Genomic DNA, 20,694 nt, shown 5'->3' with positions numbered 1-20,694 from the left:
GCCAATTGGCACACCCCTCCCCTCCAACCTGCCGAGGAGATCACCATGGTTTCCCAGTTGGACCTTTCCTGTCCACTGGAGAGGCAGGAGATTGAGAAGGTGGCATCTTGAGCCCCTTAAGTGATCATTAATTGACCACTTAATGGCCTTAGTTGAGGGTGGGTCAGGAAAGTCAGCCATTGGTTTTCTCACCCAGAACCTAATTGGTGAGGTCTCTCCAGAGCCCACTCACCCAATTATTTCCCCATTTCACCAACTCTCTTACTGCCCATCTTCTGCCCTATCAGGAGACTGAGATGATAAAGGTCTGTCTCCTTTGAGGTAGAGAGCTGTTCTCCCCACTTAAGTCCCTTTGACATCACCATATTAGGTGGAGCATAATGCACTCCCTAGCATTAACCCATTAGGAAACATGGGTGCCAGACCACCACTATGGAAGGTAAACCCTCCAAGCATTTGCCATGCTTCCAAGGTCATGAAGGGGGGGTGGCAGGTTAAAAGGGGCTGAGCTACAGATTTCCAATTAGTTCTTTAATTAGCCTTGTGTGCTATCTACCCTTGCTGGGCAGATAATAATTACCTGTTCAATCCATCCTTCAGCAAAATGGCTAGGAGGTGGGAAATTCAGCCAGTGCCTGTTTCTGTTCCCACCCCATATCTGGCCCGAAGGTTCTGGCAATCTTTTAAGTTGATAATCTCTCATTGGAGCTGGAAGATGTTAGATGCTTTTGAGGAAGTATAAAGCCAGAAATAAAAGTGGGACAGAGGTGGGGTCAAGAAGCAGGAGCATGAGATTTACATATTATTCAAATTTAACATGCTCTCTCCAAACATTCCTGTCTTCCACTTTATGCTCTGCTAGTAACTTGTTGCATTGATGAAATGGTAACCACTCTGAGAACTTGCTTCATGGGAGTTGATTCATATGCTTGAAAAATATTATTCTAAAACTGCCAGTTATTTCTTCCAATTGTCTTTACACAGTAATCCTCAATTTATATACCAGACATGAGCTCAATACTGCCTAAAGAATGTATCATGGTCTATCGTACATACTGCACAACATCCCAGTGCTATTTATTGTCCCACTCAATTTTAAAATGTATTTGGCAAATCAATGTTTATCCAGGAATGGTATGGATTGGGCTTTTTCCAATATCTTAAACTGAAATACAAAAGGAAAAACCAAGTTAATTAAAACAGCACCATTATGTATACAGGTGAGTTTAAAAGTAAATCAAAGGCTAAGTGTTCCACCCTAATTGAATCCAATGATGAACATTCGAAATGTCTGTTTTGTTCTCTTTGAAACACCACAATGCCATACCATCAAATCATTTTATTCAAGCTCAAATTACAATTATTTACAGATAAGATATTTAAGCAGAAACACTTGAGCAATATATGCATTATTTGAAATGAGAATCCAAAATCCTTGTTGTTCTTTTTAATATCATCTCTGAGTAACTTTGACAATTACATTAGAAATGATTCATAATCTCTCTTAGCTGCAGGACTGCTCCTCAGTCTTATGTTTATCTTTCCTTGGCAATGTATCACCGTTCCTTCACTGTCGCTGAGTCAAAACCCTGGAACTCACCTCGTAATGACATTGAGGGACTACAGAACATGGACTGCAGCAGTTCAAAGCAACAGCTCAATACCATTTTCTCAAGGGCAAATAGGAATTGGCAATAAATGCTGGCTCAGCCTGTGACACACATATCCCACAAGTGAATTAAAAAAATGTTAAATTTACTGGTTTGATAAAACAAGTACTTTTTACTGATCTGTCAGTTGAGACATTAGTTATTTTTAACTCATGAACAGGTGTCAGTCTTTGGAGTAAATAGTAACACCTCAGTAGCAGCCAGTGAGGAGTTGAGGTCAACCTCAAGGGTCTCTGAAACTACAGCAAATTGAGTCTCTAGTGTGCAACAGAAGTATTTATCCTGTGAAATGAGCAGAAAATAATTACATAATTCAAATGTCTGATATAAAGCCAATTACTTACAGCAGTGATTAATGGACAAGTTGCCTAATCAGCTCCACTGGCTAGGATTTTTCATGATACTATTTGAAAACTAATACATTTGCCTCATTTCCGTCATTATTTGGATTCATTCACTTTTACACTTCAAAAAAGCATTGTCCAAACACTGACTTATGTTTGACACAATCATTCTGTGCGCAGACACTGATACTAACAATAAGGACTGGCTGCTTCCCTTTGAGCCCGATACAGTTGAGCAGTTCCACTTCCCTGACTGAAAGGCAAATGTTAATCCAATGAAACCTGATTATTTGATACCAACTAAAGCTATGGAAGTCTTATCTTAGAGATAGTTGTTCCTATTTGATGCAAGATTTTTAAAAAAAGCTCTAATTTATTCGCCAGATATAATCCAGGAAATAACTTCAGATGAAAGCAAAACACTACAGAATCTGAAAGCATGTAATTTAGACAAGTGACTGCACTAGCTTGTTCTGATGAGATGGCCTCTGGTTAAGTTAACTGCAAAGGGGAAAACTGTAACTATTAAGCTCTCCCTCCATTATTAGATGGAGGTTGTTGCTCAGTTTGTTGTTGATAACTGCAGTTGCTGCAGTTAGAATTTCATACGGCATCCTGAGGGAATTTTGTGCCATTAGTACAAAGGAGTGCAAAGTACAAAGCACAGTGGCTCAACAGTTAGCACTGCTGCCTCACAGTGCCAGGGATCGTGTTCGATTCCAGCCTCAGGCAACTGGCTGTGTGGAGTTTGAACATTCTCCCCGTATCTGCATGGGTTTCCTTCCACTGTCCAAAGATGATGCAGAGGTTCCAGTGCTGGACTGGGGTGGGCAAAGTTAAAAGTCACACAACACTAGGTTATAATCCAACTGGTTTATTTGAAATCACAAGCTTTCAGAGCAATGTTCCTTCATCAGATGGACTGGGTGAGGACACACCGACACAGAGTTCATAGGCGGAGAGATCAAAGGATCATGCAATTGGTGTAAGTGGACTGAACAAAATGGCTGATGGAGATCTCTGTTAAAAAAAAAGAGATACAAGTTTCGATTGATTAAGGTGCAAATTCAGAATCTGTTACAAGTCCCTGCCCTCAGATAAAGGTCTTATCAATGTCTGCCTAACTTTGCAAATTTCACTCCAGCAGAGATACAAAAGGTGACATCTCAGGTCAGACACTGAATTGTAAGTATGAGGCCTCATTCAAAACCTTTCTCCGAGTTTTAAATCAGGCTGATTTTGTTCCAAAAGCATGAATTTATAAAATAATCAATTTAAATTTGCATCTCCTTTCTGACAGAGTTCTCCATCAGCCATTTTAGGTTTGTTCACTTCACTTGTACCAATTGTGTGAACCATTGATCTTTCTGCCAATAAACTTTGTGTCAGTGTGCCCTCTCTCACTGTACCTGATGCAGCATTGACCCAAAAGCTTGTAATTTCAAATAAACCTGTTGGACCATAACCTGGTGTTGTCCAAAGACGGGCAGGCGAAGTGGATTAGCCGTGGGAGGTGCAGAGATACAGAGGTAGGGTAGGGGAATGGATCTGAGTGCAATGTTCTTTGGAGGGTCAGTTTTTTTGGCTCATTGGGCCAGATGGCCTGCTTCCACACTGTGGGAATTCTATAAAAACTCTGGCATGCATCTGAACAATGGCCACCACAACTTCTCAACTACTAAAGTTAGTAGTTTAAGAATTGGGAGAGTTGTAAATAGGGCTGTAAATAGAGCTTTAAAATGCTGCTAAATTTCTTGCATACCCTCCCATTGTCTGCAAAGGGAGCAGCAAAGTTTGAATATTTATCCGATTTTATTTATCTTTGACACTTGTTGCTCAAGATGTTTTATGTGTTTACTCATCAAACATTATAAAAAAAAACGTTATCCAGCTATTATCTCATGAGTCTGGAACTTTGCTGCACTCAAATTTACAACAAAACACATACTCGAAAGTACTTTGTTGGCTGTGAACTGCTTGGAATGTCTCAAGATCATGAAGAGAACACATTCTTTCTCTCCTTTCTTTGAATGGAATGTCTTTTGACTGTTGCAGATCCTTTAAGAATATAAGCCCTTACAGGCTACAACATCAGTTTGGATTTCAGGGGTCCGACAATGATCGGCTCACTCAAGCACAATTTCTTTTGAGGGAACAATGCAATGAGGGTTAATCTCCACATCACTCACTCACTTCAATTAAAGTCATAGTTTCCCATACCCTGACTAAAGGAAAATTCCAGCACTGGTGTTTAGTGCGCTGTTGAGATTAATTATTGCCAGGTCATCTCTTCAAATGTGTCAAAATGGTAACCATTTCTGGCACCTCAAAGACAGAAGTAAATGAATAGCCTATTTTTGTATCAGTTTCTACTTTATGACACTCTGTACAAGCTAGTGGCTATTTACTATGATACAGTTCCTAGTGGTTCTAAGGATGAATTAAATTTAATTGTAGCCATAGTACCAATGCTAGAAGTGTAACCTAAATCCAGAACTTGTGTCTAATCATTACTGACAGTGAAATGGAACAAGACCGGTCTAGAGAGAGATTGGATCCCAGTTCCACTGTTACACACTGTACAGTCATCGTTCCAAGTGGAAACTGCTTGTGACCTTTATAATCTTATTTACCCTATACTTTCTCAAATGCCATTGTGGGTCTACCCCCAGCACATGGACTGCACTGATTCAATGACTCAACTAGGGATGGCCACATCCAACAAAATGAGTAATCAGTTAAAAAAACACACACACAATTTGCTTGTGGCTCAAGTAATAAATCAGATATTATTAGTTTTGAGGTTCAGCTTTTTAATTTAGTCCTTAGTTACTCATATTGCCAATGCAGAAGCTCTTTCTTAATCTTATCTATATCACTGGTACCCACATCAACACCAACTAGATCTTTCCTCTCCCAGAACAATTTTCTCTCCAGTCCAGGGCAAATATCCCTGGCATCAGCTTGCTAAAAACGCATTTTGGACTGTCACTTCCAGCAGCAAGGAACTGTATCTATCCCCTTAGTTACACTATCTCATCTCACTAGTCTCCTAGACTCATTACATTCATTTCTTCCTCTTGTTTGAATTGCTTCCTCTCCGACAGTGCAATGGGAAATTTATGCATCCACCTTGCAGACCCCATTTTATAAAAACCCGATCCTGTTGGACAAGCTCCTCAACCTCTACCTTCCTGCCCCTTTATCTGCCTTACTCACAGTCACAACTTTGTTTCCTGACTGTGGGCCAAATCAAATTAATCCCATTCTAATGGGTGTAAATACATCTCAAACAAAGAAACCAGGTACTTTTCCCTTCCCTGGTGTATTACATTGTCTGTATCTCTGCCTTCAGCTCAGTGTCTACAACTTAGAACTTCTATTCAGAGTCACTTATTGCAGATGTGATTGCATAGTGTCACACTAGCATCCATCAGCTCCCACATATTGTAGCTGCAACATCTATGTGTGTGAATACATATGAACATACAAATTAGAAGCAGAAGTGGACCGTTCAGCCCCACAGGCCTGCTCCACCATTCAATAAATATCATGGCTGATGTGACTGCTCCATGTTCCCACCTATCCGTGATGAACTTTCATCTACTTGCTTATCAAGAATCTATCCACAATGACTTTAGAAGTATTCAAAGACTCTGCTTTGACCACATTTTGAGAATACTTCGCCAGCTTTATTATGTGTCAATTATTACATTTTCCTTAATTTATAATTAATGTACCCTACCACAGCTAAGTCTTGCTGCTGCTACTACTAAAGCTTTACAGTTACTAATATATAACTTAAGTTTGAAAGATAAAAAAGAAAAGACTCACTAGCTTATTTCCCAGTGATGTTTTACCTCAACTTCTTTTGGAGATCTCCCACTGGTCTCAGTGACTTTCTCACTCTCTGCACCGCTCCTTTTATCTCAACAACATACTCTCATCACTCGCACTGGTCCCACAGTGACACTTTCTCTCTCTTTCTCTATTACTCCCTTTAATTCAACAACACTATTGCCTCTCCCACTGGTCTCATATCTCATGATTGTCATAAAAATCCAATGGTGTGGTGCAGGAAAAGCACACCGGTCACACAGCATCCGAGGAGCAGAAGAATCAACATTTCGGGCATAAGCCCTTCATCAGGAAGGAGGATGCTGTGCTGACCGGCTGTGCTTTTCCAGCATCACACTCTTCGACTCTGATTTCCAGCATCTACAGTCCTCACTTTCTCCCATAAAAATCCAGTGGGTCACCGTTGCCTTCTGTGGAAGGCAACATTAGTATTGTTGAGTCATTACTGCCTCAAGTAACTGTTGCATCAAACAGTTACATGTAATAGTTCAAGATGCGTCACTATCACCTTTACAGGAGAATGGAAAACTGCATATGGACAAAATTAATTGATGTCACAACGAGATGTTACTGCATGCAAATAGGACCCTCACCCGTTGGAAGTAATCAGAGCAGCCAGGATCTTGTTGGGTGGGGTATCAGGCTCAAGGCGCCACCAAATGGCTTACTCCAATTTCTAACTCATGTGTTGTTATGCTCCCACTCTAGACCTATCTTTTAGCCTTGTTGTAGACTCAGATTCTTAAAGTGCCAAAAGAAGATTTGTATTGATGCTGTCATTATCTCACCTGGTAATAGTCCTGGACAAATCAGATCACAGATTGAAATCTGGCTTGATAGACCATAAATTTTACTTCTGCAACTTGTTTACAGGGGTGATCAGTCAGTGAGCATTATCACAAGAGGCTGCCAGTGTACTTTTAAAAAAGGAACATTAAAAGGTTTGTTACTCACAAAGGAAAATAAAAGTACTTTGCACTATACATGAACGATTTGAAATAGTTTTATTACAAATAACCAGAAATAAATATTCAACCCTTTTAACGTCAATCACAATCTTACCACACTCCAACTTCAGGGAAGGGTCATGTTGTTTCCACTTTAATGTTCCTTGTTCAGTTGGTTATGCCTGCATTTACTCAGTACAATCTTATTTAGTTCATGTTTCTTCCTGAGAGCCATGACCACTTCAATCTAGAAAGACAAAGGCAGCAGACATTTGGAAATGCCATCACCTGCCAGTTCCCCTCCAGACCACTCACCCATCCTGACTTCGAACTATATCTCCATTCCTTCACTGTCACTGGGTCAAAATCCTGGAATTCCTTTCCTAACAGCACATTGGATGTCCCTATGCCACATGGACCCAGGAGTTCAAAAAGGCAGCTCACCATTCACTTGAAAAGGGCAATCAGGCTTGGACACCAAATGTTGGACAAGGCAGTGATTCCTGCATCAAGTGATATTCTGAATATCAAAACATATTCTGATGCCATTTTGATGTGTCTTCAAAATTGCCCTTACACATCGAGCCCAAGAACTTTTAATCACTGTCCTGCATGGTAAATCTAAGCCAAAGCTTACCCCTGTAACTTTGTGTGCAGACCCACATAACTGACTGGGCAGAGAATAAAGGGGTGGGCTGTATGATGTCCCCACCAAGCTCCCACTCCAGCTATAGCGCGGACAGTCAGCCAATAGGACAATAATAAGCTTGCCCCAAGGCCAGAACCCATGCACCAGGAAAGGGAGTTTGAGCAATTGTTGCAGAGTCAGACTTCCACCCTTCACTGGGGTATGTCGGTCAATCTGATTGAATGCCTTATGGATTCTGGAGTAAGGCCAATCAGGAGGTTTTGGACACCATGGTTTTGGTATCTCAGGAAGAGAAGCAGGGGGTTAGCTTTTAAACTATGTGTGAGGAGTCCTTTCTTCTTGGAGGACTGGGGGGGGCGGACAAATGTCACCCTCTCTGAAGCTGGTACCTCCTTCCTTCCTGTTTTAATCGATGCTTTAAAAAACATAGAAACTTTAAGCCCGCCTACCTGCCCACGCAACCACACATGGAGCAGGCAAGATCATACTGGAGTGAATGGAGTTGTTGAATAACTAGTTTTTGGTCACACCCACCGTCTGTCTTGCGGGCAGGATGGCAATGGTGAAACACATCCCAATGGGGAGTATGTATTATCCAGCTTTGGTGCCTATATTTTTAATCAGCTATTTCTTTCCAGCCAGAAAGGAACACATTTCCTGGCACATAGGGGTGATCTTTGGTCAAAGCTGTCCAGAACTCTGTGTTCAGCCACAGCTGGAGTGCTGTGTTCAGCTCTGGTCACCGCACTGTAGGAGGAATGTGATTGCACTGGAGCAGGTGCAAAGGAGATCCACCAAGATGTTGCCTGGAATGGAGCATCTTCGCTAAAAAGAGGGACTGGATAAGCTCAGGTTGTTTTCTTTAGAACAGAGAACATTGAGGAGGGACCTGAAATTCATAATATTCAAGTCAATGAGCCTAGAGCCGGAAAGTAGAACTAGTGTGGATTTAGTATAGCTTCGTCAGTGTTAAGATACATGTCTGGAGCAGGTGAGATATGAATGTGAGCCTTCTGGCCCAAAGATAGGAACATTACCACAGCCACCACAAACTACACCTCAAACTTACAATAAGGTACAGTTGCTAAAGCAAACAAATGAATTTCTGACAAATTGATAGTCTATAGGGAAGCAATATCAATGCTCTGTTAATTGGCATTTCAATTGATATTTCAGGTAAGAGCTTCAGTTAAAGCTGCATACAGTCACAGCCAAGTTAGAGATGACTCAATGGCCATAGTGACTAGAAATGATTTTAGACACCATAGTCACACTATGTAACTATCCTCAATTCTCCATATTTTCCCAGACAAATAATCCTTCTGTAGTTTCAGTCATAAGTTCTATTTGCCGAACCATGTGAACACTCTGTTTAAATTGAGGATCCCATGAAATAATTCAGAGACATCAACAATGTTTGCCCATGCTTAGTTCCAAAGGTTCAGTGCACTCAGAAATCAGAACACTGCAATATTTGTTCCCAGTGGTTCTGTAACCAATATTAAGACTCAGGGATGGTAATAGCCATCATGGGAGTTTCCCTTTTTCAAATAGCAGCCTGAAGATATTTTTGTACTAAACTAATGCTCAGATTCTGGAACAACAAGTGGTTTTATTTACATGGTATAGATTCCAGATGAGTGAAGTTTGGAAATTGAGCAATTTAGCAATGAGTGAGGCAGATCAAGATTCAAACCCGTAATTCTGGTGAGAGTTGAGTGGAACATTAAGCAGGCATGGATTCAGATGTGCTGTGTCCCCACCCATTCTCTGAGAGCTGGGTTGGCTTTGAAAGAGGTAGTGCCTGCTCCTAATGAGGGAATAATTTTAAGCAAGAATCACTTCCTTGGCCCAGTTAAGAAGTGACTTAAGATTGCAGGTCAGCATGCTCAAGCATGTGACGCTTGTTGGACTTCCAACTATCCACTTTAAATAAAGGATCTGTACTGGACCTCTGATGTTACAACAATATTTTGGATGGTTTCCCAATATTTTGGCACTGAATAGAACCATCACAGCTGACCTAGGCTCCTCCCCCATAACAAGCATAATTCAGGCAGAAATGAATTTATAGTGGGTGTGGCTGACTACCGACCCAGGTGATATGTAAGTATGCTGGACTGTCACTTTAAAAGTCAAAACGTGTGGTGCTGGAAAAGCACAGCCAGTCAGGCAGCAGGAGAGTCGACGTTTCGAGCTCCAACAGTCTGCCAAGGACAGGCAAGTCCTGGGCCTCCTCCACTGCCAAATTCTAACCACCCGATGCCTGGAGGAAGAACACCTCATCTTCCGCCTTGGGACTGTCCAACAGACAACGCATCACCCTCCACCATTTCTGTCACATACAGTCAGACCCCAACACCAGAGATATATTTCCCTCCCACCTCTTTCAGCATTCCGCAGAGACCATTCCCGCCATGACTTCCTCGTTGGATCCACCCCCCCCCCCCAAACAACTCACCCTCCATTCCCGGCACCTTCCATTGCCACCGCAAGAGGTGTAAAACCTGCAGCCACACCACTCCCTTCATCTCCATCCACTGCCCCAAAGGATCCTTCTAAATCCAGCAAAGATTTTCCTGCACATCCAAACACCTCATCTACTGTGTTTGTTGCTCTCTGCTAGATTGGGCAGATGACACCAACTTGCGCAACATTTCAGAGAACATCTCCGGGACATACGCACCAATCAACCCCACTGCCCTATGGCCGACTACTTCAACTACCTCTCCCACTCCTCCAAGGACATGCAAGTCCTGGGCCTCCCCCACTGCCAAATTCCAGCCACCTGACACCTGGAGAAAGAATGCCTCATTTTCTGTCTTTGGACCCTCCAATCATATGGCATCAATGTCAACTTCACCAGTTTCCTCACCACTCCTCCCTCCACCTCAACCCAAATCCAACCCTCCAACTCGGCACTGCCCTCTTGAACTGTTCGACCTGTCCATCTTTCTTCCCACCTATCCACTCCACCCTATCACCATCACCACCCCACCTTCATCTACCTATTGTATTCTCAGCTACCTTCCCACCAGCCCCACCACCCCCTCCCATTTATCTCTCAGTCCCCTTGGCACCCTCTACATTCCTGATGAAGAACTTATGCTTGAAACAATGACTCTTCAGCTCCTCAGATGCTGCCTGCTCTGCTGTGCTTTTCCAGCACCACACTTTTTGACTCTGATCTCCAGCATCTGCAGTCCTCAGTTTCTCCCTATTGCTTGAAGAGACTGATCATGTAACACCATGACATTTTGGACAGAAAAAGTTTAAACCTTGTTCCTGCCATGTTATCATCTCTTTAATAAAAGCTGCTGCTATAGTTTAAATACTTTGTCTTTCTAGCTCTTCTTGAACCTACCAGTAGACTCATTAGATGCCACCTCACTGATCTACCAAGTTCCAGCAGTGGCAATATGGAGGTTATAACTCGAATCAGGGTCCATGGATGTTTGGAGCCTAATAACAACATGAAAGTTGATTGAAGTTGTTAATCTTTATGCCATCCATTTATATAATAACGTCTGTTCTAATGAATTACCTCAGTCTTGCAAGCTTCATGTGTTCCTTTCACTGGAATGCCAATGATTTCAAAACCAATTTTCAGAATTATATCCACGATAACATTCTTTAAGTAAAGGCAGTATCAGATGGGCAGTCAAGAGTTTTGGCATGATTAGGAAAGTACATTATGTTTTACTTCCAGTGCCAAATGTTCTTAGAAAACTGCACTTTGTCCTCATTATCCCAATCTCTTGAGAGGACAAGGAAATACAAAGTCTATTATTACAGAAAATTCCAGGTCAATGAATTCATGGCCTCCTACTGGCAAAACATTTAAACTGTGATGATGTAAATAGTCTACATTATTGATCAAATGAAAATTAAAGAGTATTTCTTTTGCTGATGTAAAGATTTATTAAATTATACAGTTGTCCTTCACTTAATCTCTGCAGATTTAAGTTTGTTGAAGGAGTTCCCTTTAATCTCTAATTACGTATCAAAATGGGATCAGTGGCACTCCCTTGATATTATTGGCATTCAGTTCCTTGACTGGTTTCCAGGTGCTTCTGCAACAAGTTCAGTTCAGTTTGCAAGGCAAATAAGGACATAGTGCAGTTTATTTTATTGGCATACTAAATTAATGTAAAGATTTCCTCTTCTGATAAAGATTATCATTCATGCAGTTAATTGATTTTTTTTGTGTGAATCATCTCAGCAAGGATATACCCTGACTTATTTATGTTCAAACAGCTCTATTAAAATCATATCTTAGTAGAGCAGTAAATCTGGCTTCAATGGTTTTAAGTTCTAAACTTAAATGTAAAAGTTGATATTATCTTTACATTTTATAAATGTGAACTAAATATGGTCCCAGTGTACCTCCAAGCAGGAAAGTCATAGTGTATTATATTATTATAGTATTTTAGATAAACTTTAATTCAGAAGTGCATATTCTTTGGGCAATATGAGTACAATATCTGAAATAAAAGCGCCACTTGTCATCTACTTGCAGACAATTGCCCGTAGTGTTAGGTAAGGGGTAAATGCAGGGGTATGGGTGGGTTGTGCTTCGGCGGGGCGGTGTGGACTTGTTGGGCCGAAGGGCCTGTTTCCACACTGTAAGTAATCTAATCCAATCTTTTGTGAATCCCATTAAATGTTATGGTCAAGATATTAGCATAAACATAGCTAATGTGCACTAGAAGTACACAATGCAGGCAGATCATAACATTAGCTGTGCCAATTTAAAGCTCTGTGTTTCAGCCAAGTCCCTTCCTTAAATTGCATTAAACAGCACCAAGGACCCTCTCCATTTGTATTACGATTCTACATAGGTTTCATAATTGGTCCAAGATGCTCAAGACTGTGAAATGGATCACAAATTTCTAAAAGTCCCAGTAGTGTAAAGCAAGTGTGATAAAAAGCTGACAATCAACAAAATTTATTTAGGCTTAAATTCTAGCACACCACAGAGAAGATGCTATATCGCATCAATGAGGCAAAGAATAGATTTCAATGTGATCTTTCTTGTCCAATTGAAAAAATGCAATTGACCTTGGAGTAATAGCTCATCTCCAACATGACATTTCTGTAGGGCAGAACTCCATAACTACAGCACTGGAATGCCAGCTAAGATTGGTTGTTCAAGTCTTTGGTGTGGAACTTAAAACTCCAACCTTGTGACTCAAATGTGAGAGTCAATCACTGAGCCAAAGCTGACATTTATTAACAGACACATGTTTTGTAAAACATTTCTCAACTCAGTATTTTTCTTTAACAGAAACATTAAAATAGCACATAGCTGAAGTCATACCTAAACCATTAAACTTTTGACAACTAATAGTGCCAAATGTTTTCTCTAGTTTATATAACCTAATAGAATTTGACAATTAAAAATAAATGTTCAGCTCTGAATCTAGCTTATTTCTATAATACGCAACCTGAAACAATTTGGGGTATCAGGCTGTGGGAAGGTGGCTTTGTGGCTCTTCTCATCCCTGAGATAGGGAAGGTGGGTGCTTTAAAGAGGAAACAAAGATTCTGTGTACATGAGGGTCACGGGGGTGGCTATGCAAAGAGAAGTGCTAACTTGTATTCTTGCTTACATGATGCAATATGTTCTTTATACATAACCATGTGTTAAGTTTAGCACAGAAGACATTGAAAGTTTTTTTTTAGATTAGATTACATTACAGTGTGGAAACAGGCCCTTCAGCCCAACAAGTCCACACCGACCCGCCGAAGCGCAACCCACCCATACCCCTACATTTACCCCTTACCTAACACTAGGGGCAATTTAGCATGGCCAATTCACCTGACCTGCACATCTTTGGACTGTGGGAGGAAACCGGAGCACCCGCAGGAAACCCACGCAGACACGGGGAGAACGTGCAAACTCCACACAGTCAGTCGCCTGAGGCGGGAATTGAACCCGGGTCTCTGGTGCTGTGAGGCAGCAGTGCTAACCACTGTGCCACCGTGCCGCCCACTGACCATGTACTAGCCCAGGTCTTCTCCAACTACTTTAGCACTGTCAAGAAGTCTGCAACTGCTTTAATGTGTTGAGGGCAAGTTAAGAAATAATAGCAGAAAAAAACTTGCACCATTTTAATTTAAAAACAAGCGTTACTTGCTCTACTAAATTACAGAGTCAGATGCACAAATTTACAACTCCAGGAAAGTTGTAGTTAATCGTAGGATAAATTCAAATTAAGGCAATTCACAATTAGGAGCAAAATTGTGTGTTAAAACCAGACCCTGAAACACGGATGTCTTAGTGGCACAGAACCCACTTATTTTCATCTTTTCACCAAAATAAGCCCTGGATCTTTTAGGTTCACATATTTTTGGAAATGCAAAGACTGATTAGGTATAATCAACATGGCTTTGTGCGTGGGAAATCATGTCTCACAAACTTGATTGAGCTTTTAGAAGAAGTAACAAAGAGGATTAATGAGGACAGAGCAGTGGAGGTGATCTGAATGGACTTCAGTAAGGCATTTGACAAGGTTCCTCCTGGTAGACTGGTTAGCAAGGTTAGATTACACAGAATAGAGGGAGAACTAGCTATTTGGATACAGAACTGGCTTGAAGGTAGAAGACAGAGGATGGTGATGGAGGGTTGCTTTTCAGACTGAAGGCCTGTGACCAGTGTTGTGCCATAGGAGGTATAGTTAGTAAGTTTGCAGACGACACCAAAATTGGAGGTGTAGTGGACAGCAAAGAAGGTTACCTCAGAGTACAACAAGATCTTGATCAGATGGACCAGTGGGCCAAGGAGTAGACAGATGGAATTTAATTTAGATAAATGTGAGGTGCTGCATTTTGGAAAGGCCAGTCAGGACAGGACTTATACACTTAATGGTAAGGTCCTTGGGAGTGTTGCTGAACAAAGAGACCCTAGAGTGCAAGTTCATTGTTCCTTGAAAGTGGAGTTTCAGGTAGAGAGTATAGTGAAGAAGGTGTTTCGTATGCTTGCCTTTATTGTGCAGTGCACTGAATGTAGGAGTTGAGAAGTCATGTTGCGGCCATATGAGACATTTGTTAGGTCACTGTGTGAAATTCTGGTCTCCCTGCCAGAGAAAGGATGTTGTGAAACTTGAAAGGGTTCAGAAAAGATTTGCAAGGATGTTGCCAGGGTTGGGGATGGGGCTATTTTCCCTGCAGCGTCAGAGGCTGAGGGGTGACCTTATGGAGGTTTATAAAATCATGAGGGGCATGGATGGAATTAATAGACAAGGTCTTTCCCCCAGGGTGGGGACTCCTAAACTAGAGGGCATAGGTTTAAGGTGAGAGGGGAAAGATTTAGATAGGACCTAAGAGGTAACTTTTTCACGCAGAAGGTGGTGCGTGTTTGGAATGAGCTGCCAGAGGAAATGGTGGAGGCTGGTACAATTATGATGTTTTAAAGCCATCTGGATAGGTATACGAATAGGAAGGGTTTAGAGGGATATGGGCCAAAAGATGACTATTGTTTAGGATGTCTGGTCAGCATGGATGTGTTAGACCGAAGGGTCTGTTTTTGTGCTGTATATCTCTATGACTCCATGACTGTCTCACTGATTGTGTATTGGTCATTGAGACTATACCTAGGAACAGAGGTTCTATATCCCCAGGGTGCATGAGTATTGGTATAACTTCCTACTCAAGTCAAGCAGGAAATCTTCTCTCTTTGCTACTTATTCACAATAATAAGAGTGCTATACTAGTGGCTCTGCAATTGTAAAGTTACCTTGGCAAATGATACATTTTTTTGGTACTGACAGTCACATAGCACTGGAATCTTAGGCAATCAGAGTCACAAAAAAGACTGACATGGAAAGCAGCAACAATACACAGAAATTGATAAAGACAATAGTAAATTGCAGTTCTTCTATTTTGTGTATTTTTTCAGAACATTATTATCCATAATGATTGTCACTAGTGTTTTATTTCAAGATTCACTCTCTCTCAGAAATTGGTGATTTGATTGATTTAAAGAAAGGAATTTTTAAAATTTAAACCTGAAATAGCATAATTGCTGGCTGGTAATTTATCCCAGATAGGGGCACAGGATTCATCCTTTCCGTGTCTGTCAGTCTCACAAAACACTTCCAGCACCACTCCATCATCTCTCCTCAACTCCTTACCCAGCACAATTTCTGCAGGTCTCTGCACGAGCTTTATTGATCACATGCAAACCAGTTTCCTGTTTGTATACATTCAAAACAGACAACGGATGCATGTTGAAACTATGTTAATAACTACTTGGAGAAATCTTGAGGAAAGCTGGGATCGGAGATGGAAATGCCAGTCCTGTGAAGCAAGTTTAGTGTTAAGGTATATTGTTGGACTAGAGCACAGAGGATTTAATTCTGCTAATGGCCAATGGTAGACTGGAAGGGAATATTCTCAATGCTAATACTGAGAGCAAATTAGAAAATATTTCTTACATTATATTAAAACAACGACTACACTTCAAAAGTACTTCATTGACTACTATATAATTTGCGGCAACAGTTGATGCTATAAAGACCTGTATCAATGAAATGTAGGTTCCTTCTGATTTACTGCAGTCTAGTTTCTACAAAATGGGCACTGGTTCACCTTTAAACTGTTGTTTCCCAAACCCTACATTTCAATAAACAGACTGTTTTGTTTTCGGTATCTGCATTTTGTCTAATTTTGTTTGCCTAACTGGCTTTTTTGGTTTGCCAAACTGTGTAATTTTATAAGTAGGTAGGACTGTCACTTTAAGAATCCAATCACATTGTGCGATGATGATGTCACAGGCACTTTCGAGGGAAACCAGTAAGTCTTACCTTGCTAGGAGAAAGTGAGGATTGCAGATGCTGGAGATCAGAGCTGAAAATGTGTTGCTGGAAAAATGCAGCAGGTCAGGCAGCATCTAAGGAGCAGAAGAATCGACGTTTCGGGCATGAGCCCTTTTTCCAGCAACACATTTTCAGTCTAACCTTGCCGACTTGTAGAGTGAACACCCTGTACAATAAAGCTTCTGTTATTTTTTTTAAACACTTCAGTCCCCTATCCTTCTTGAAATATAACACAAGAAGAGAACTGGCAACAAGGATAAAGTTTGCTTTGAGATCCATTAGATCAACCCACTGATTTAATGAAAAAATTTCATGGTCCTAACTTAGATCTTGGAAGTATACAACAACAAAAGAAAAGAAATCAAAAGACACCATCATTGCAATAATGCAGGTACAGTCAGTAAAAAACAATAATTCACCCAGGGATGAGAAATAAACGTTTTAACCTCCTGAACAGTGTGGTACGGCGACAGAAGTCAAAGCTCAACAAGAAATATTAAGAATCCTGGAGAGCCGTTCTTCACAAAAGCATTGGTGATTGTTGAAAGGTTCAAGTTCCATAAATGCAACCAACATAGTCTTCAATCAAGCAACGTCCCTTTACGGCCACTATGTGCTGAAAGCTTTGTGGTGTTACATCAGTTGACCTTGCATTTTAGTTTGCGGTCGGTTTAAAGCACTAAGAACACACATAGTGCCCAAAAAGCAGCAGTACCAACTGCCATAGTCTTGAAACTATATTGTCAGCTCAAACATCTTTAAACCTGACAACTAAGGTATACATGTTATAGCAGTATGAACTCCTTGCAAGGCCAGCAGAACATGACCACAAAAAAGACAAGTAGCAAAATCCTGCTGCTCAAGGCACTTCAGATTTTCCAGCGCTTCATAGGCCTTGGGTATAAATTGGAGTTTTAGGCCCATGTATTGTGCCAACAGTCATATCCAAGACTGATCTCAGAATCTGACAAAATAGATTATTGAAAGGAAATTACAGTTTTGACAGAAATTCTGCCTCCAAATGTAGTCAATTGCACGTAGGACTTTTCTTGTACTACGCTATAGGGACTGCAGTAGCTGTGAGAGTTTATATGTTGCAATTCATCTTTCCTCGCTTGACTTTGCATAGTGCCATCCCAGATAGTTTTCTATTTTTATTTGACATTGAATATGTGTGGAATTTGAATTTTTGCCAATTACAACAGCATTCAATTGCAGTCATGTGAGTTGTTGCCAAACCAACCATCAGGTAATGTGCACACCTCATTAAATTGCAAAACTTTAGCACAATGACTTAAGTGTCATGCCAAACAAATACTTTGGGCTGAAAATGAACTTATTCTGGTGAAAGGGGACACACCCAAATGTGTTGATTTGAAAAATGATGGACTAGTACTGGGAGATATCTAAATGTGGGGTGGATATAGCTTAAATACATTTCAACCATGATTAAAGGAGGCCAGTGAAAAAATAGGATAAATAGTAGCAGGAAAAGTTATGCTTTTGATAAGTGGCACATGATAAATTTATGGAAGGAAATAAGGAGGATAAACTTTATGGAAGGGGATCAGAAATGAAGATTATGAAGATTAAAACAGAATCTGAAGAAGGTCAGTGGAAAATATACCTGAAAGTACAGACTTTTCTATGCAATAAGAAAGTCAGAGAATTAGTTGGGCTAATTACAGGATGAAAGGGGCCTTCTAATACTTGGAAATAGGGAAAATGCAGAAGTGCTGAACAAGTATTTCTGCTGACCTTATACCAGGGAAGGTGACAACAGGTTTACAGAAGTATCTACAGGCTTTAAAGTTCCACTGTGAAAGGTAAACATTCAACAGAAAAGTTTATTAAAATCATAAAATCTGAATGAGATTAATTGTAGAATAGTATCCAGATGGCACATACCCAGGAAACTGTGGGTGACTGAGAAGGGGATAATGGAGACACAATCTATCATTTGCTTTTAGTCTTTCAAAAAATATGCATTCTAATTTCCACTGGCATTGCTGGTAGGCAAGACACATCACTTTCAGTGCAAACATGCAAGTCCAGTATTCACCGAGGAAAAAAAATCTATTACACTTTCTCGCACACACTGAGCATTAATGTTGGAACGAGGTTTTCCAGGTGAATCTCATTGAGTGTGAGTTTCCTGATCAGGGCTGTTAACCTATGGCCAATCAGGGAGTCCTGGCTGACAGATATAAACTGGAGTCTACTACTGCAGTTAGGCGGTAGTGTGGGGGTTAATTAAAAAAAAGGAGGGGTATCGCCCTTTTAAAAAAAAGAAAACAAAAGAAAAAATAAACTGGAGTCTAAACAAAGTAAGAGAATACTTAATAAATGGCAAGGTACTAAGAAATATAAAGGTCTTGGACTTTGAAGCCCCAGTTCTCTGTAGGTAGCAGCAAAGATAGATAAGGTGTTTAAGAAGGAAAAGGGACACATTCCTTTATGAGAATATGAAAGTTGGGAGGTCTTACTGCTGCTATCTAAAATACTGGTCAGGCGAGAGTAAAGTAAGAAAAGATAAAAAAAAACAGAAGTCTATCCCCTTCACTGTTTGATCACACAGCATTGCCCTTTGATGTGAAGGGCACTGCTTGTCACTGGCCACTCGGGTGTTTCCTTTCTTCCTGGTGGTGGAAATTTGAATAAAGATTTGTGCACCTTGTGTCTTTCACTGTGTCTCACACCTGCATACACACAACATGGGTGCTGGGGAAAAATAAGCACTACCGCCTAACTGCGGAAGTGTGGGGGTTAATAAAAAAATAGATAAAACTATAAACAGGAGAATGTGCCTTTCACTGTGTCTCACACCTATACGCACACACCATGGGTGCTGGGGAAAAAATAAGCACTACCGCACTTAGGTGGTAGTGTGGGGGGTTAATAAATTTAAAAAAAAGAAAAAAAATTAAAAAAAATAAACAGGAGTAAAAAAAAGAGAAAGAAAAAAATAAACAGGAGAATGTGTCTTTCACTGTAAAATAAAATAAACTGGAGTCTACTACCACAGTTAGGCGTTAGTGTGGGGGTTAATTAAAAAAAAGCAGGAGGGGTATCGCCCTTTAAAAAAAAAGAAAAAAAAAGAAAAAATAATCTGGAGTCTAAACAAAGTAAGAGAATAATTAATAAATGGCAAGGTACTAAGAAATATAAAGGTCTTGGACTTTGAAGCCCCAGTTCTCTGTAGGTAGCAGCAAAGATAGATAAGGTGTTTAAGAAGGAAAAGGGACACATTCCTTTATGAGAATATGAAAGTTGGGAGATCTTACTGCTGCTATCTAAAATACTGGTCAGAGGAGAGTAAAGTAAGAAAAGATAAAAAAAATCAGAAGTCTATCCCCTTCACTGTTTGATCACACAGCATTGCCCTTTGATGTGAAGGGCACTGCTTGTCACTGGCCACTCGGGTGTTTCCTTTCTTCCTGGTGGTGGAAATTTGAATAAAGATTTGTGGACCTTGTGTCTTTCACTGTGTCTCACACCTGCATACACACACCATGGGTGCTGGGGAAAAAATAAGCACTACTGCAGTTAAGCTGTAGTGTGGGGGTTTAAAAAAAAACAACCAGGAGTTGTTTTGTGAAGGGCTGTGCTTGTCACTGGCCACTTGGGTTAAAAAAAATAATATAACCAGAAGGTTCACACAGCATAATAAAAAATAAACTGGAGTCTAAACAAAGTAAGAGAATAATTAATAAATGGCAAGGTACTAAGAAATATAAAGGTCTTGGACTTTGAAGCCCCAGTTCTCTGTAGGTAGCAGCAAAGATAGATAAGGTGTTTAAGAAGGAAAAGGGACACATTCCTTTATGAGAATATGAAAGTTGGGAGATCTTACTGCTGCTATCTAAAATACTGGTCAGAGGAGAGTAAAGTAAGAAAAGATAAAAAAAATCAGAAGTCTATCCCCTTCACTGTTTGATCACACAGCATTGCCCTTTGATGTGAAGGGCTCTGCTTGTCACTGGCCACTCGGGTGTTTCCTTTCTTCCTGGTGGTGGAAATTTGAATAAAGATTTGTGGACCTTGTGTCTTTCACTGTGTCTCACACCTGCATACACACACCATGGGTGCTGGGGAAAAAATAAGCACTACTGCAGTTAAGCTGTAGTGTGGGGGTTTAAAAAAAAACAACCAGGAGTTGTTTTGTGAAGGGCTGTGCTTGTCACTGGCCACTTGGGTTAAAAAAAATAATATAACCAGAAGGTTCACACAGCATAATAAAAAATAAACTGGAGTCTAAACAAAGTAAGAGAATAATTAATAAATGGCAAGGTACTAAGAAATATAAAGGTCTTGGACTTTGAAGCCCCAGTTCTCTGTAGGTAGCAGCAAAGATAGATAAGGTGTTTAAGAAGGAAAAGGGACACATTCCTTTATGAGAATATGAAA

General features: G+C 40.5%; 2 long non-coding RNA genes across 2 annotated transcripts; one reads left to right on the top strand and one right to left on the bottom strand.

The window, feature by feature from the left end:
- Window positions 1–2,382: 2,382 nt before the first annotated feature.
- On the bottom strand, window positions 2,383–11,116 carry LOC148147351 (uncharacterized). Its single transcript, XR_015759972.1, has 4 exons — window positions 11,013–11,116; window positions 6,935–7,066; window positions 6,661–6,789; window positions 2,383–3,034 (listed from the first exon to the last, which is right to left on the bottom strand). It is a non-coding gene; the product is annotated as an uncharacterized LOC148147351 (long non-coding RNA).
- Window positions 11,117–17,139: 6,023 nt separating this feature from the next.
- On the top strand, window positions 17,140–20,373 carry LOC148147350 (uncharacterized). The gene is made up of 2 exons (XR_015759973.1): window positions 17,140–19,845; window positions 20,127–20,373. It is a non-coding gene; the product is annotated as an uncharacterized LOC148147350 (long non-coding RNA).
- The last annotated feature ends 321 nt before the right edge of the window (window positions 20,374–20,694 follow it).

The sequence above is a fragment of the Chiloscyllium plagiosum genome, unplaced genomic scaffold (assembly GCF_037043375.1).
Source record: "Chiloscyllium plagiosum isolate Xiang-an unplaced genomic scaffold, Cpla_swu_hap1 HiC_scaffold_17, whole genome shotgun sequence".
Lineage (NCBI taxonomy): Eukaryota > Metazoa > Chordata > Chondrichthyes > Orectolobiformes > Hemiscylliidae > Chiloscyllium > Chiloscyllium plagiosum.
This window is presented reverse-complemented; position numbering and strand designations above follow the sequence as displayed.